This window comes from Canis lupus, chromosome 19 (genome assembly GCF_048164855.1).
Source record: "Canis lupus baileyi chromosome 19, mCanLup2.hap1, whole genome shotgun sequence".
In the NCBI taxonomy this organism is placed as follows: Eukaryota; Metazoa; Chordata; class Mammalia; order Carnivora; family Canidae; genus Canis; species Canis lupus.
Window position 1 is genome coordinate 49,901,083 of NC_132856.1, and position 15,937 is coordinate 49,917,019.

At 51.5% G+C, this 15,937-nt stretch overlaps 1 long non-coding RNA gene across 1 annotated transcript; it reads left to right on the forward strand.

Moving 5' to 3' along the window:
• The first annotated feature begins 2,816 nt into the window (after positions 1-2,816).
• LOC140611357 (uncharacterized) lies at positions 2,817-14,666 on the forward strand. The gene is made up of 3 exons (XR_012012610.1): positions 2,817-3,208; positions 6,711-6,829; positions 13,905-14,666. It is a non-coding gene; the product is annotated as an uncharacterized lncRNA (long non-coding RNA).
• The last annotated feature ends 1,271 nt before the right edge of the window (positions 14,667-15,937 follow it).

The following is a 15,937-nucleotide window of genomic DNA, read 5'->3' on the forward strand; positions in this document are numbered from 1 at the left end:
CCACCCTGCTCCAGCTCACCGATCCTTGAGCTTTGTTCAGAATCCCCTGAGTCTATCCCCTGACCTGCTGTGAGGCCGGATGCATCCTGGCCTCTGGGGTCACTTATCCAAGGCCAGGACTCTGAGGTGACTGTAGATATCATGCCCATTTTACGGATGACGAAACTGAGCCCCAGGGCACTCAGCCAGGATATAATTAACGCAGCTTCTCAAAGGGATAAAAACATGATAGGCTAGAGAATTTTCAGGAAGGGAGTGGTTCCTGGGGAAGCAGAATAGTCAGGGAGGGCTCCCTGGAGATGTCAGTTTAGGACCAGAGCTTCGCAGACCTAGTCCCATCCAGAGGAGAGTAAGCCAGGCAAGGGGACCTGCAAGGGCAGAGGCCTGAAGTGGGGACCAGTGCGGTATGTTTAGGCCCCAGCTTAGGAGTAGAGGAAAGCAGGGAGGTGGCCAGGGTCCAATATTCACATGGCTACAAGGCCTGGCAGAGGGCACTGGTGGCGGCTGGGGCTGGGTGAGCTCCCTCCAGGGGCTGTCACCTCAGCACCCGCCAGGGTTTACCCCAGGAGGGCACTCATTTCTGATTGGCTTCATTCTGCTCACCCTCGGGGCCTCGTTCACTATGGCTTTGCCTCCATTTAATAGATGAGAAACCCGAGGCTCCCCCTCCTCAGGCCTGGAGTCATCAACTCCAGCCTCTCCAAGTATTGCAGCTCCCCAGGTAGTACAGAATCTTAGGACCCCGGGGCTCACAGAGGTCACTAGGGGCCCTTAAGACCAGCCCTCGGCCTCCTCCTCTAGGAAGTCTTCCCAGCTTTTTTCGGCCAAGGCCCTCCCTTCTCGAATTCAGCTCTTGCCTGTGTCAGACCCAGCACGTGGGTTCTCTGAGAGCAGACTGGCAGTTTTGGGTTTTCCCAACCCTGCCCACCTCCCCGCACTCCTCCGTACAGGGAAACTGAGAAGATCCAAAGTGGGGGCTGGAGGGACAGGAGTGGTGGAGGGGGTGGGGGGCTGGCAGCTTCTGGGAGGGGAAATATTTTGGTTCTCAGAAGGCTTGAGAATTGCCTGATTCCCAACCGATTAGGGGTAATTAACCCTTGGAAAGGCAGTAATTAAGTCTGTGCCTCTGAAACCATAATTAGAAGCTCCAGGAGGCTCCGCCCCCTCCCCCCAAGAGCCAGGCAGTCCCCAAAGCTGAAGGCAGCCGGGACTGGGGACTGGGGCTGCCTGAGACCCACAGCTTCCCTCATGGCACCCATGACAGGGACCTGAGAATAGCATTCATGGGACACGAACTCTTCCCCGTGCTGTCCTTTTGGGGGACGGTGCTCTTGGAGGCATGAAGGTAGGAGGACTGGACTCCCCTGAGATCTGGGGTGTGGGGCTGGGGACAACCCTTCAGAACATGACTTTCTGGCTGAGGGAAGCTGAGACAGAGATCCCAGCCCTAAAAGGAGTTGAGGATGCCTGGGACACAGGCTGGCCACAGGGAGGATGGGGGAGTCTTGGGGGGTCAGAGAGGATAGAGGATGCCCTCTGGTGGGGGTGCTCACCTCAGCCCAGAGGCATAGGCCCCAGGAGCCCGGCTGGCTCTGTGGTTATTGGGTCTCGCATGGGGGCAGCCAGGGGACGAGGTGGCGGCTTTGCCAGAAGAGCCGACCCCCTGTCCCAGCGCCCATGAAGTCCCTGGCATGGGCCAGCTGGCACCCTGAGAGCCCTGAGACATGCAGGTCCATGATTTGTCTCTCTGCCAACGATCTAGCCCCTGGCATCCCCCAAGGGCATATTTGAGGCCAACTCTGGGTGTCCCCAAGCCCTAGGCCACTCCTTGCACCTCATTTCCTCTGCAGTGCCCCTTGGTGGTACATTTGGAATGAATATATCAGAGGCAAGGGCTCAGAAAGTGAGGTGTGACATGTGGACTGACACTTTTCTCTGTGGGGGGGACACATGGTCCTGGGCTGGCATCGTGATTGGGTAGGGGTGGCAGGAGGGTATCTGTGGAGCTGGGTGATGATGGAGCACTTTCAACTCAGATTGGTGTTTATTCTCCACTCTGTAGTGTGGGGTCAGATTTGTCTCCAAAGGGGCCTTGACATCCTATCCCGGCTCTCCCTCAACTCTCAGCTCGGGCCACCCTGTCATCCTGTGCTGTCCAACACCCCAAACTCCTTTCTGCCCCCAGGTCTCTGCACTTACCGTGCCCTCCACTGGACGGCCTTGGCCCTGTCTCGGCATGGCTGGGGCCCGTCCCCTCAGGCCTCAGTGCGGACAGTGTGCCCCAGAGAATCTCCCCGCTGACCTTATCCAGAGGAGGGTCCCCCTTCACAACCACTAGTTCATGCCTCTCTTTATTTCCTCCTTTAAACCACTGGGCCAGCCATGGTCTTATGGGTCGCGGCCCCTTCCTCTTCTGTCTTGGCCTCTGCTGGTAAGCTCCAGAAGGGCGGGGAGGTTTCCTGTCCTGTTCCTTCTGTGTCCCTGAAGCCGGGTATACAGTAGTAGGTGCTCAGTAAATGTGTATTGCCGGTGGTGGTTGGAGGTTAAATGGAAGACACGGTTAAGTGTGGGAACAGCGCCTGGGAAAAGGGGGACGTAGAGCAGAATTTCACGGGCGGGAGCTGTTTCCATTTCGGCTCGGGGCCCCGGGTACCCTCCGTGGGGAGAAATCCGAGGCGACCCACTTTCGCGGAGTCGCACGCACCTCGGCCCGGTGGCCCACAGGTGGCGCTCGCTCCCCGCGCTGCAGCGGCGGGAAGCGCGGTGGGGAAATCCAGCGCCCGGCGGCGGGGGAGGCGCCTCCAGGCCGAGCCCGCGCCGCAGCCGCCTGCCGGCCTCAAGCCCTGGGACCCGGGACCAGCACCTGGGGCCCGAGAGGCGCGGGGACGGTGTGCCGGCGGGCTGGGGGGAGCTGAAGGCTCCGGGCCCCCGCCTGCTCCTGCCCCCCCAAAACTAGCGAAGCGGCCCCAAGCTTGGGGGAAGGTGGGGGACAGGTGCAGCGCTCACCGTGCACCCCTCCCGCCTTAACCCTGCCCAGGCCGGAGCTGAGCAGAGGGCTCGGTCCCCAGTGGGCCCTGGAGCACACTCCTGGAATAGTGAGTGGGTGGACCCCCATCTTGCAGATGGGGAAACTGAGGCTTGGGGAGGCGACATGGCTCGTCCAGGTTCACGGAGCCAGAAAACGGGCAGAAAGCAGCTGGAGTGCTAGGTATGTCCGACTCCTGGTTCAGCTGGTTTATAAAACGTGCAAAAGTGATTTCTTAGTTACGCAAAGTGATATAGGAATCTCTTTTGGAAAGCAAAAGTCTTCCCTGACCTTCCCCCCCTCAGGTGGAGGGGGGTGGGGGGGTCCCCTTCCACCCTGCTTTCTCTGTTTACGCATACCGCGGGGGGTGGGGGGGTGGGGGGGCATCTGGATTTTATTTATTTATTTCTCTTTCTTTCTTTCTTTCTTTCTTTCTTTCTTTCTTTCTTTCTTTCTTCTTTTCTTTCTTCTTTCTTTCTTTTGATTTTATTTACTTATTCATGAGAGACAGAGACACAAGCAGAGGGAGAAGGAGGCTCCCCACTGGCAACCCAACAAGGGCCTCCATCTCAGGACCCGGGATCACTCCCTGAAGGCAGACGCTCAATCACTGAGTCACTCAGGTGCCCCGGGCATCTGGATTTCTAGCTCGGTCCCTGGCCACACACTTCCCCTCTCTGGGCCTCAGTTTCCTCATCTGTAAGACGTGCACAATTGTCATTGAACCATCTTCCAGGATGGCTGTGAGGATTGAACGAGTTATTCTCATGAAAAGCCCTTGGATGAACCTGGTGGAAAGGAGGCCTCCAGGCAGTGCAGGTCCTCTCTGGTGGTCTACACATCCCGGCGGGAAATACACCAGGCTGGAATGTACCCGCTGCTTCTCTACTATGAGGGTCCAGCACACGGTGCCTCTCTGTGGTCTGAGGTGGCCTGTGAATCCCACTGCATGCTCTTCATTTGGCTGACGTGTGTGCACTCGGCTTTTTCCACATGGGGGTCAGTGGGTGTGCCAAGGTGTACAATCCACTGGGTTCCTGTAGACCAGGGTTTCTCAGCCTCAGCACTTGACATCGCAGGCCAGATCTGTCTTTGCTAGGGGGTGGGGAGGGGGCTGTTCTGTGCACTGTAGGGTTTTTAGCAGCCTCACTGGCCTTGACTCATGAGATGCCAGGAGCATCTCCCCCTCCTCAACCGGGACAACTAGAAATGTCTGCAGAACTTGCCACACCACCGCCGCCGACAGGCAGGATCACCCCCTTTGAGCACTGCTGCAGCGGACCTTGCTGGCGCGTACACACGCTGGCCAGTGCACACTTGTGCATTCGTGCTTCTCTGTGGGCGTCTTGGTTTGGCCCCCCACAAGCTTTCTCTGACACGAGGGTCAGAGGGCATATGGTTTATTTGGGAAATAAAATAGATATTTGTGGGCAGTCCCGGTGGCCCAGCAGTTTAGCGCCACCTTCAGCCCGGAGTGTGATCCTGGAGACCCGGGATCGAGTCCCGCGACCGGCTCCCTGCACGGAGCCTGCTTCTCCCTCTGCCTGTCTCTCTCTCTGTAATAAATAAATAAAATCTTTTAAAAAATAAATAAAATAAAAGAGATATTTGTGCATTTGGCCCCAGATTCCTGTGGTGAAATCCTTCCCCCCTCCAGGTGATGGTATTAGGAGGCGGGACCTTGGGCAGGTGACTAGGTCATGGGCGTGGAGTGTAGAATTAGTGCCCTTGTAAAAGAGACCCCACGGAGCTCCTCTGCCCTCTTTCTGTCGCCTGAGGTCACGGGGGAAGGCGGCTGTCCCAGTGTCGCTGTCTGCTGTCCATGTATGCGTGAATGCGGAAGAGGGCCCTCTCCCCTGAACCCCATTGTGATCTTGAACTTCCCAGCCTACATGCAGGGAGAAGAGCAGGAGCATTTTCCCCACCGGGTCCCTTCTGTCCCTTCGTGGGCCGAGGGGCTGCTCCTGGGGGGCACCCGTTCCCACACTCCTGGCTTGTGGCCATGTGCTCTCTGCGGTCGGTGGGGGCCCAGATGTGGTCGGGGCCTGGCAGCATCTGCACGGGAGGTGGGGGGTGCTTCCTCCACCTTTTGTGTGGCTGACTGTTGGGGGGGGTGGGGGTGTCCCTGGGCCGCCCGAGCCCGGCCGTGCCAGCCCACCCGGATTTCCGCAGCCGGCTGTGTGTATATTTGGTGTGCCAGTGTGTGTTTATCTGCCGTGCATGTGTTTGCGTCTGTATTTATCTGGCGCGAGTGTGCACGTCTTTGTTTTCCCTTCTGCTCCGTCTCCGCAAACGTGGGGGAAACTTCTGTTTTTAATCAGGGGCCAGAATGGTCTCGTCGCCATGCGAGCAGTGGCGTTATTAATTAGGCCGTTTGGAAATGATCTTTCCCGGTGTTCCCAGAGATCGGGCCTGGTGGGGAGGGCGTGCCTTGCCCCGGGGACCCACCCAGAGGTAGCAGCAGCAGGGAGGTGCCCTGCCCCTGCCTCGTGTGCCCCCAAAGGGAAACTGAGTCACCTGGCTGCACGAGGCCTCTCCGTGAGCAGCCAGGGAAAGGAGGCGTTACGTGCAAGGCATTTTTACATGCTTAAAAGCTTGATGAGCTCCGCACACACACCCACACCGACGTTTAAGGGAAAAGATTCTCATCCTGTTTACAGATGAGGAAACTGAGGCTCAGGCGTGGGACTCATAGCACATGGGTCTCCAAAGCTCGTCTCCTCGTTCTTTCAAATGGCAAACACTATTCATTTTTAAAAATATTTTATTTATTTACTTATTTTAAAGAGAGAGCGAGTGTGGGAGCAGGGGGTGGGTGGGAGGGGAGAGGCAGAGGGAGAAGGGGAGGGAATCTGAAGCAGATCCTGTGCTGAGTGCAGAGCCTGATGCAGGGGCTTGATCTGTGATCAGGCCTGAGCTGAAACCCGGAGTCTGATGTTCAGCCGACTGAGCCACCCAGGCGCCCCTCACCTGGCAACCATTTTTGAAACTGCCTGGGGCGGCTTGGTCCTCACCTGTGTCTCAGTGTCCCCTTCTCATTACTAGGAACCCATCTCTACTAACCAGCCCAAGCCAGTCAGAATGATCCATGTTTCTTGGCAGGGTGCCAGCTTTCTCATATTTTCCGTTCTCAGATTCTCCAGGCCCAGGGGCCTGGCTGGCTCTGCGAACACAGATATTAATTAGCATTAATTAATAACCCCTGAGGGGTGAGGGAGCTGCCTGGAGATCCCTAAGCTCTGAAGGACCTGGAGGCTGACTTGGGTCCCTGGTGTGTGGCAGTTGGAGGCTGAGGTGGGCCCTAAGGTGGGCGAGGGCTCCAGCCCCTGGCTGCTGGGTCCCAGCATGCTCCAAGAATGGGGCCCATGGGTGGCACCAGTTGGGCAGCCTTGACCGTCCGAGCTCGGACCCCAGAAGTAGAGACTTGGGCCCTGTGTGGTCCTGTGGCTACAGAACAGCAACTGGGCTGGAGGGGACCCTATCCTATTTGCCAGGAAATGGAGCCCAGGCTTCCCCAAAAGGCCACATGTTTAGCTCAAATCCCTGCCTGGACACCTACTGGGTGCCATTAGTCAAGTTACATACCCTCTCCTTGCCTTGGCCTCCTCGTTTATGACATGAGTGTAATTTCTGCCTTGCAACATTGTTGGAAAATATAAATGACTGTGTGTGTATTTCATGGCAGGTCCACACTGTCACCGGGGAAGTCATAACCAGTAGCCACAACTGTGACAAAAGGCCACCAGGACCGACTCTGCTGCTTATCAACCGAGTGACCTGGAAATAGGGACTCAGTGTACCCAGGTATGAGTCTCCTTATCTGTAAGATAGGGCTTACACAGTATGGACTTCATACTATATACATATAATTTTTGGACTGCAAAAATTGAATAAAATGATACCCCTAAAATAATTAGGGCAGTGCTAATAAATACATTATAAGCACATAACGATGAGTGGCTGAGCAGAGAGAGAAGCCATGATGGTGCTAAAGCATGGAGGTGTGGGGTTAGGGCAGGAGGGGTGCCTCCCGATTAAGGCCAACTTTGATCACGAAAGGGAATCAGACCACCCTTATGATTAATCCCAGGGCAGTGTTGCAGGCTGAGCTGTGTCTCCTCAAAATATATTCAGGTCCTCACCCCCAGTGCCTCGGAATGTGACCTTATTTGGAGATAGGGTCTTTGTAGGTATAATTAGTTAAATTAAAGTTAGGTCATCCTGGACTTGGGTGGGCCTTAAATCCAATACGACTGGTGTCCTCATTAGAAGAGGAGACAGGACCCAGAGAAGGCCATGCAAAGACAGAGGCAGAGGTCGGAAAGCTGGCACATCCCGGGGCTGACGGCCACCAGAGGCCGGGAAGGTGGCCTGGGACCTGGGGCAGATTGTCCCTCTGCGCCTCTGGGAGGAGCTAGCCCTGCCCATGCACCTGCCTTGGGATTTCTGGCCTCCACCCCTGTGGGAGAATCAATCTCTTGTTTTCAGCCACCCAGTGTCTGGTACTTTGTTTTGTCAGCCCTAAAAATCTGAGATAGGCATCTATCTCGTGTTTTCTGAAGTCACATGGTGTCCCACAGCCCCGTGGCTGATTTCCTCATCCTCTGTGGATGGACACATGGGTGGTTTCTCGCTTTGCCTGGTCGCAAACAAGCCTGCCAGAAACATCCTGGCTCCCACCTCCATGCTCCAGAGCACTTATTCCCAGGAAGGGAACTGATGGTGGAGGCTTGGCACAAGGCCCATTTGAATGCATGCTGCCAAGCGCCCCTCTCAGAAGTGCCAGGAAGTTCACCCCCCGCCCCTGCTCTGAAAGGGGGCACCCCAGAAGTTTGTTTCAGACGTGGGTCAGAGCTGCCCAGGGGGTGGTGCAGCATGGTTGAAATGGTGCTTCTGTTTTAAGGAGAGCCCAGAATTCTCTTGTGACCCATCCTTTGGGTGCTGAGTAGTGAAGAAACTCTCTTCGACTTCCCTGCATCTCACTCGAGGTGGTGGTGGGGGGAGGCAAGAGATCCTGAGTGCAATGGATTCTGATGGAAGGTGAACCCAGAAAGCACGGGCAGGGGAGAGAAGAAGTGGGGAAGGGAATGGAGGGCAGTCCGTGAAGGTTTGCTCACGAGTGAGTCTCCACCGCTGGCAAGTGAGGCTCAGTCCTGCTGGGGCTGCTGAGACACCAGGTGGATCACATACCTCCTAGAACTTTCCCACGGCAGGGGGTGGGCGAGGGGGCTGGGGTATTTATCCACCGCTCCCCATCAGTCATTAGGCAAGGGCTGCTCCAGCAAGTGTGCTCGCTCTCCAGAACTTTCTGGTGGCCTTGGGAATGGCCTGGCTGCCAGGGGCTGGCTGTTGGAAGAAGGAGGTCAGCGTGCCCAGGAGTGCCACGGGGATGCAGGTGGGTGCTGGCATTCTGGGAAAGCAGAGAGAGATGATGAACAGAAAAAAATAAATCACAGGGCACGTTTAGAGGGGGATGTGTTGAAGAAAAAGAATCAATTAGAGCAGGGCAAAGGTAGGGTGACGATGCTGCGGGTGAAGCTCCCTAACACCAAGCTCCGCTCCCAATAGGAGACTAATAAATAAATGTTCCGCGCTTCTCTCTGGTCCGTGAAGAGTTGGCAAGGGGGGGAGGGGGGGAGAAGAGAGAGAGAGAGGCTGGCCGGTGTGGAACAGGCACCTGGGCAGCGTGGGGAGGGAGGGAGGGAGGGAGGGAGGGAGGGAGGGAGAGCCTGGTAATGATGCTGAAAAGTAATCGGCCCTTCTCTCTGGGAGGCAGTGAAACTCTAATTAGAATGAAAATGTGGTTTAATGAGGATGAAAACGGTAATTGTGCTGGGCAGCACGGTCCCCACGGGTGCCACTTTCCCAGGGGGCTTCTCTGGGCCTTGAAGGGGCCAGGGTAGAGACTTGGAGATGAAGAAGGGTGCTGATGGGGCCTCAGTTCCTCCCCTGAGGGCCCACCCAGATGGCACCAGGTAAACACTGCCGTGCAGGACCCCACCTGCCCCTGGGGCTGGTTCCAGGTGCCCTGGGGCCCTGCTTTTCTGTCCCACACCTATCCTCAACAACAATACAGCAGTGATGCTGAAATGCTGATGTGGTTTATTGAGCACCTACTATGTGCCGGACACTATTCTGACCCTTTTACAGAGGCTCATGCATATTGTCGTAAAATTATCCCCATAGATGATATATACTATATATTATCTATCTATCTATCTATATCATCTATAAAAAGTGGGTGAGAAAAGTAGCCCCAGGTAGCCAGGGGCTTTCTTTCCTGAGCCAGGTAGGTGCTGGGGGCCCCTCAGGGTTGCCAGCCATTGAGGCCAGGGACCCCTCATATAGTTTCCCTGACCATGCTTGAGATGCCGCCCCTTCCCCTCTGTCCCCTGCTTCCATTCTACTAGAGGAAGTGGACGTGGCTGGGTGGGCCATAGGGGTGACTGATCTCCAACTCCTCTTACCCTGGAGGAAGGATTGCACTGGGCTGCAGAACCGGCATCAAACCTGAGACTCCTGACTCCTAGGCCTGAACTTCCCTGCCCTGGAAAGCTGAGGTGTTCAAATGTCAGTTTGGTTAAGACTGAGATTTATAAGATCTCAGGGTCTCCACTTTTGCTTCTAAAGGTACCAATAAAATGCAGTTGGCCACAAGGACACCTCAGAACAAAAACATTCATTGAGGCCAGGTGGACAATGAAGCAGACTTGTCTGGCCCTTCAAAGTGATCCTAGGTCAAAGAAGATTAGATTCTTGGCCACATGTATGGCAGATAAAGTGTTAAGAACCTTAATATACAAAGATCACTTACGAATCAATAAGAAAAAGACAAATATCCCACATGTGAACTTGGCACAGGGCATAAGTAGAAAGTCCACAAAGGAATGATAAAAAGACACAAAACCTCTTGCAAGGATGCACAGTATGACCATTGAGCAGCTAAAGACTCATTGTTACCTGTCAAGCTTATCAGCATGTGTGAAATTTTGGGTATACATACCTGTGGCACTCTCATGGGAGTGTAAATTGATACAACCTTCCTGGAGGGCAGTTCCAGATCTCTGTATTAAATGTTTAATCGTGTGAACTCTCTGTTCACACAGAGTCCATCTCTGGGGATATGCAAAGATCTATAAAACATAATGCAGGGTAGTGAAGAGCCCCATAATCAGACAGCTGGGGTTCCAGTCCTTGCTGTGACATCTGTGAGCTGTGTGCCCTCAGGTACATGAATTAATGTCACAGAGTCTCCATTATCTCACCTGTACATTGGGCATATCATGAGGACTCCATAAGATAATGTGTATGAAAGGCTCATTTTTTTTAAAGATTTTATTTATTTATTCATGAGAGACACAGAGAGAGAGAGGCAGAGACACAGGCAGAGGGAGAAGCAGGCTCCGTACAGGGAGCCCGACATGGCTCTCGATCCCGGGGCTCCAGGATCAGGCCCCAGGCTGAAGGCGGTGCTAAACCACTGGACCACAGGGGCTGCCCCCTTTTTTTTTTTTAAATGCTCATTTAAGGCCTCACCAACCATGCTTACTATGCTTACTATGATCACCAGGACAAAAACCCATACAGAAAGCTGGAAAACAGTGAAAGTGTCCCTGCCCGGGGGGTCAGCTAAATACGCAGCAGAAAGCGAAAATGAGCAAACCTAGATTCATTGACACCATGTGACCTCTGCAACATATTAACAGAAAAACAAAAAGAATCTCAAAACAAAATAATGGCCATATACTTAACACACAATAAATCTTTAACATATGGTAAATATGATATATGATACTCAAGGTTTATATAAGACATTTTTAATTAAATTTAGGTGCTATAACAGTTACACACGAAAATATCAGTTGTTCAAACATTATACGAATTTATATTTACTTCATATAAAACCTACACAGGCTTTCAAATAGCAAGTGACTCTGTTGAGTTTCTTCCAAACAGATATTCAGGGACCCAGCTAAGTTCAATTTTTGGATATGCCGTAATTAACATGGGACTTCAAAAAAGGAAGAAAGAAAAACAAAAAAGAACACAGGTTTCAAACATCGTATATAGCCACAGATTTCAAGCATTTTTTTTTTTTTTTTTTTAGATTTCAAGCATTTTGACCATGAATCAGAGCATTAATTTTTCACATTGCAATGTAGTCTCACCCAGGTTCAGAACTGAAGCGAAAGTTTGATGGGGAGTAATATTTATCCTATCTCTGTGCACTGAGCTCTGACATTTTCTATTCTCTTCTGTTCCATTTTAAAAGGCGGGTCAAAAAAAATAAAAAAAAATAAAAGGCGGGTCGTTCTCACAAGTATAATGTTTTTCTCTTCAAGGCTCTGGCTGATGTCACCAGACTGCAGGGTAGTAACTAGGAAAAAGGGTTGGAGGGGACAGGGGAAAGAGAGTGTGACTTGACTTCACACCCATTCATGGGTTGTGGTGTGTATGTGTGAACTCATGTGCATGTGTGTGCATGCATAAGTGTGTGCATACATGTGTGCATACAGGTATGTACGAGTGTGCATGTGTGTTGGGATGAGGGAGAGGCAAGTGAGGCAGTCACCTCAGAGCAAAATCTAAGGGGGTGTCAAAAAACTCAGCCATCAAGATAAATATTTTAATGCAAGATATTTTTTAAAGACTATTTATTTTAGAGAGAGAGCACGAACAGATGGGGGGCACAGAGGGAGAGGGAGAAGTAAATTCCCCACTGAGTAGGGAGCCTGACGTGGGGCTCGATCCCAGGACCCTGAGATCATGATATGAGCCAAAGGCAGATGCTTAACCGACTGAGCCACCCAGGCGCCCCTTTAATGTAATATTTTAAAAAATCAAAATAATGGAAAAATCCATAGGAGCAAAGTGCCAAATTTTTAAATGCAGCCAGGATCTGGCCCTGGCTTAAAAAATCAGCCTCACTCACTTCACCCTAATCCTGGTCCTCAGACATGCATGAGTTTGTATGTGTGTTTGCATGCATGTGTGCACATGTACATGAGTATCCACGGGCATGAATACACACGTGTTTGCATGCTTCTAGGCACTTATGTGTGTGATGTGTGCATTGCATATGCATGACTGCAAGCACGTGTGCATATATAGGTGTTTGCAGTCATGGGTGCATGTGTGTGTGTGCACATGTGTGCACATACCTGCATGCTCAGAGAAACATCTAGAAAGATGTCCTTCAAGCTAACTATACTTTCTTCGAGGAGGTGAGATTTCAGGTATTTCTCTCTCTTTGTACTTGCTTCGCTTTATCCCTCTGGTATGTGTCATCTTGCAACCAGAATAAAATCAAGAAAGCCAATTTCATTATGGCAGGAAGGTCTTAGGCAGAGGTATTTCCCTCGGGGAAGCCCGCTGAGAAGGGAGGAATCAGAGAGATCCCCAAATTTACTGACCATCAATAATTGCTGATGTTCACTGAGCATTTCCCCGTGCACCAGGAACTATGCTGGGTGTTTTCATGTGTCCTCTCTGTTCTTCACTCGCGGCTGTCTGTGGAAGGTGCACACTGCCGAGCACATGTTTGTTGAATGAAAAAGTGAATGAGTCCATTATCCTGCCCCTGGAGCCCTGACTGCTCTCCTTGGCCTTAGCCTTTCCCTCTGCCTGGAATGCCCTTCCAGATGGTTCTCATAGGGCCAGCTCCTTTTAGACTCCAGTTAATGTCACCTCCTCCAAGAAGCCCTCCCTACTGAACTGTTTACACCAACCCATCAGCTTATTTAAATTCTCTAAATGGGCAGCCCGGGTGGCTCAGCGATTCAGCTCCGCCTTCAGCCCATTGTGTGATCCTGGAGACCCGGGATCCAGTGCCACGGGTCCCACGAGTCCCACGTCGGGCTCCCTGCGTGGAGCCTGCTTCTCCCTCTGCCTGTGTCTCTGCTTCTCTCTCTCTCTCTCTCTCTGTGTGTGTGTCTCTCATAAGTAAATAAATAAAATCTTTAAAAAGAAATTCTCTAAATGGCACATTTCTTGTTTTTATCACTCATCTCTCTGCTGAGGACAGACCTCACCTCTCTAGTTCACCACTGTATCCCCATTCTTCATTCTCAGTGCCTGGCATATAGTAGGTACTCAGTAAACATTTGCTGAATACAGGAATGACATCCATCTTATTACAATTGAGGGAATTGAAGCTCAGAGGTTCAAAGTCCCCTGCCCGAGGGCACTGTGTTTTTCAGATGATGAGACCAGAATTTAAACCCTTGTCCTTCTGATGCCAGAGCCTAGGCCGTCAACTAGGACACTGCTCTCTCCTCCAGATGGCACCAGACTGTGTGCCTGATGCTCCTACGTGTCCTCTGGGTCCCCAGGGGTTGCTTACAAGTGGACCTCCTGCCAGGAGAGTTCCTGGGAATGAGGGGAACAAAGCTTCTGTTTATTGAGCACCTACTACGTGCCACTGAGAGGGGCTCAGAGAGACTGTGCCACGTGCGAGAGTCCCACAGCTGATCAACAAAACATGGCCTGTGTTGTGGGTTGAATTATGCCTCCAAAAAGATATGTCCAGGTCTTAACCCTTGAAACATGTGAATGTAGTCTTTTTTTTTTTTTTTTTTTAAGATTTTACTTATTTATTTGAGCCAGAGAGAGAGTGAGAGAGAGAGCACGAGTGGGGAGAGGGGCAGAGGGAGAGAGACAAGCAGACTTCCTGCTGAACAGGGAGCCTGACGACACGGGGCCTGATCCAGGGACCCAGGGATCATGACCTGAGCCAAAAGCGAACACTTAACCAACTGAGCCACCCAGGCGCCCCGTAAATGCGGTCTTATTTGGAAATGGGGTCTTTGCAGAAGTAATTAAGATAGGAGCAATATAAGAGCGTCCTGGATTATACAGGTGAGCCTAAATCCACTGACAGGTGTTCTTATAAGAGACAGAAGAGAAGAGAGATGGGAAGAAGGCCATATGAAGACGACGCTGAGATGGGGTGGTGGAACAGCAAGCCAGGGAACACCAGAGCCTCCAGGGGCTGGAAGAGGCCTGGAAGGATCCTCTGCTACCACCTTCAAGGGAACACGGCCCTGAGGACACCTTGATTTCAGACCATGTTCTCCAGAACTGCGGGATAATGAAATTCCTGTTGTGTTAAGCCCCCTAGTCTGTGGTCATTTGTCACAGCAGCCCCAGGACACGAATACAGTTGGTTCTCGCACGACTTAGCATAACCGTTGTCAAATGTACAAAAAAAAAAATGGAAAACACTGCCCATTTGTACACCCACCACCTAGAGTCCATAGTTGACGTTTGGCTTGATTTGTCATCATCTGTGCTTTCATCCATCCACCCACCCTCCTCATTAAAATTTTTGTGTATTAAGAATTAATTTTTTAGAGCAGTTTTAGATTCACAGCAAACTGGTGGGGAAGGTACAGAGATTTCCCATATACCCTCTGCCCCACCAACACACAGCCTCCCCCAGTATTACCAGCCCTTCCCCCAGGGGATGCATGGGTTACCACTGATGAACCCACAAGGACCCGTCATGGCCACTCAAAGTCCCCAGTGAACATTACAGTTCCCTCTGCGGGTTGTACATTTTATGGGTCTGGACCAATGCAGAATGACACAGACCCACCATTATAATCCCATACAGAGTATTTTCCACTGCCCTAAAAACCCTCTTTGTTCCACCTGCTTATCCTTTCCAGTCCGCACCAACCACTGATCTTCGTTTGGTCTCCATAGTTTTGCCTTTTCCAGAATGTCATATAGTGGGAATCCTACAGTACCGAGAGCCTTTTCAGAGTGGCTTCTTTCACTTAGCAATACACATTTAAGTTTCTTCGTTTTCATGGCTTGATGGCTAGCCATCAAATATTAAATAATACTTCATTATCTGTATGGACCACGGCTGGTTTATCTGTTCACCTCATTTTTTAGGGCATTTTAAGGTAAAAAGTCCCCACCTCCTCCCCCATTTATTTTAACACAGTGGCCAAAGGGATTTTTTTTTTTTTTAACAGTCAGATCATACTCCTGACCTGCTCAAAACTTTCTGGAGGACCCCATATCATTTTTTAAAAAGATTTCATTTATTTATTCATCAGAGACACACAGAGAGAGGCAGAGACACAGACAGAGGGAGAGGCAGGCTCCCGGCCGGGAGCCTGACGTGGGACTCGATTCCAGGACCGGGATCACACCCTGAGCCAAAGGCAGACGCCCAATGGCTGAGCCACTCAGGCATCCCTGGAGGACCCCATCTCATTAGAGTGAAACCCAAAGGCCTTGCTGTAACCCTGGCCTGGCCATCACCAACTACAGTGTACCTACTGAGAGCTTAAAGATGACTATTCGGAATTCAGATATGTGCTCCAAGTGAAAACATACCAGATTTCAAAGACTTAGTACAGAGAAAAGGATGTTAAATATCTCCTTTTTTTATTTTTTATTTTTTATTTTTTTTATTGGAGTTCAATTTGCCAACATATAGCATAACACCCAGGGCTCATCCCATCAAGTGCCCCCCTCAGTGCCCATCACCCAGTCACCCCCACCCCCCACCCACCTCCCTTAAATATCTCCTTAATCATTTTTTATATTGATGTGCATGTCAAATGGATAATACTTGGCCTTATTGGGTTAAATAAAATATAGGATTGCAATTAATTGCATCTACTTATTTTCTACTTTTTAAAGTGTGGATACCGGGAAGTTTTAAATTGCCTCTGTGTTCTTGTTTGTGGCTTGGACGGATTTCTGCTTCCCGCGCTGGTTTAGGGTGTCCCCTCCAGGAGCGCGGGTTGGAGGGGGGGATGAGATGCTCCATTGATGCTTGGTGGGTGAATGAATGAATGAACCCACGTCCGAATGGCACCAAAGAGGTGGCTCTAAGTCAAAGGTTTATTCGCCAAGGAAGACCTCCGCTGCCTTTTGCGGAGCCATCTGGGC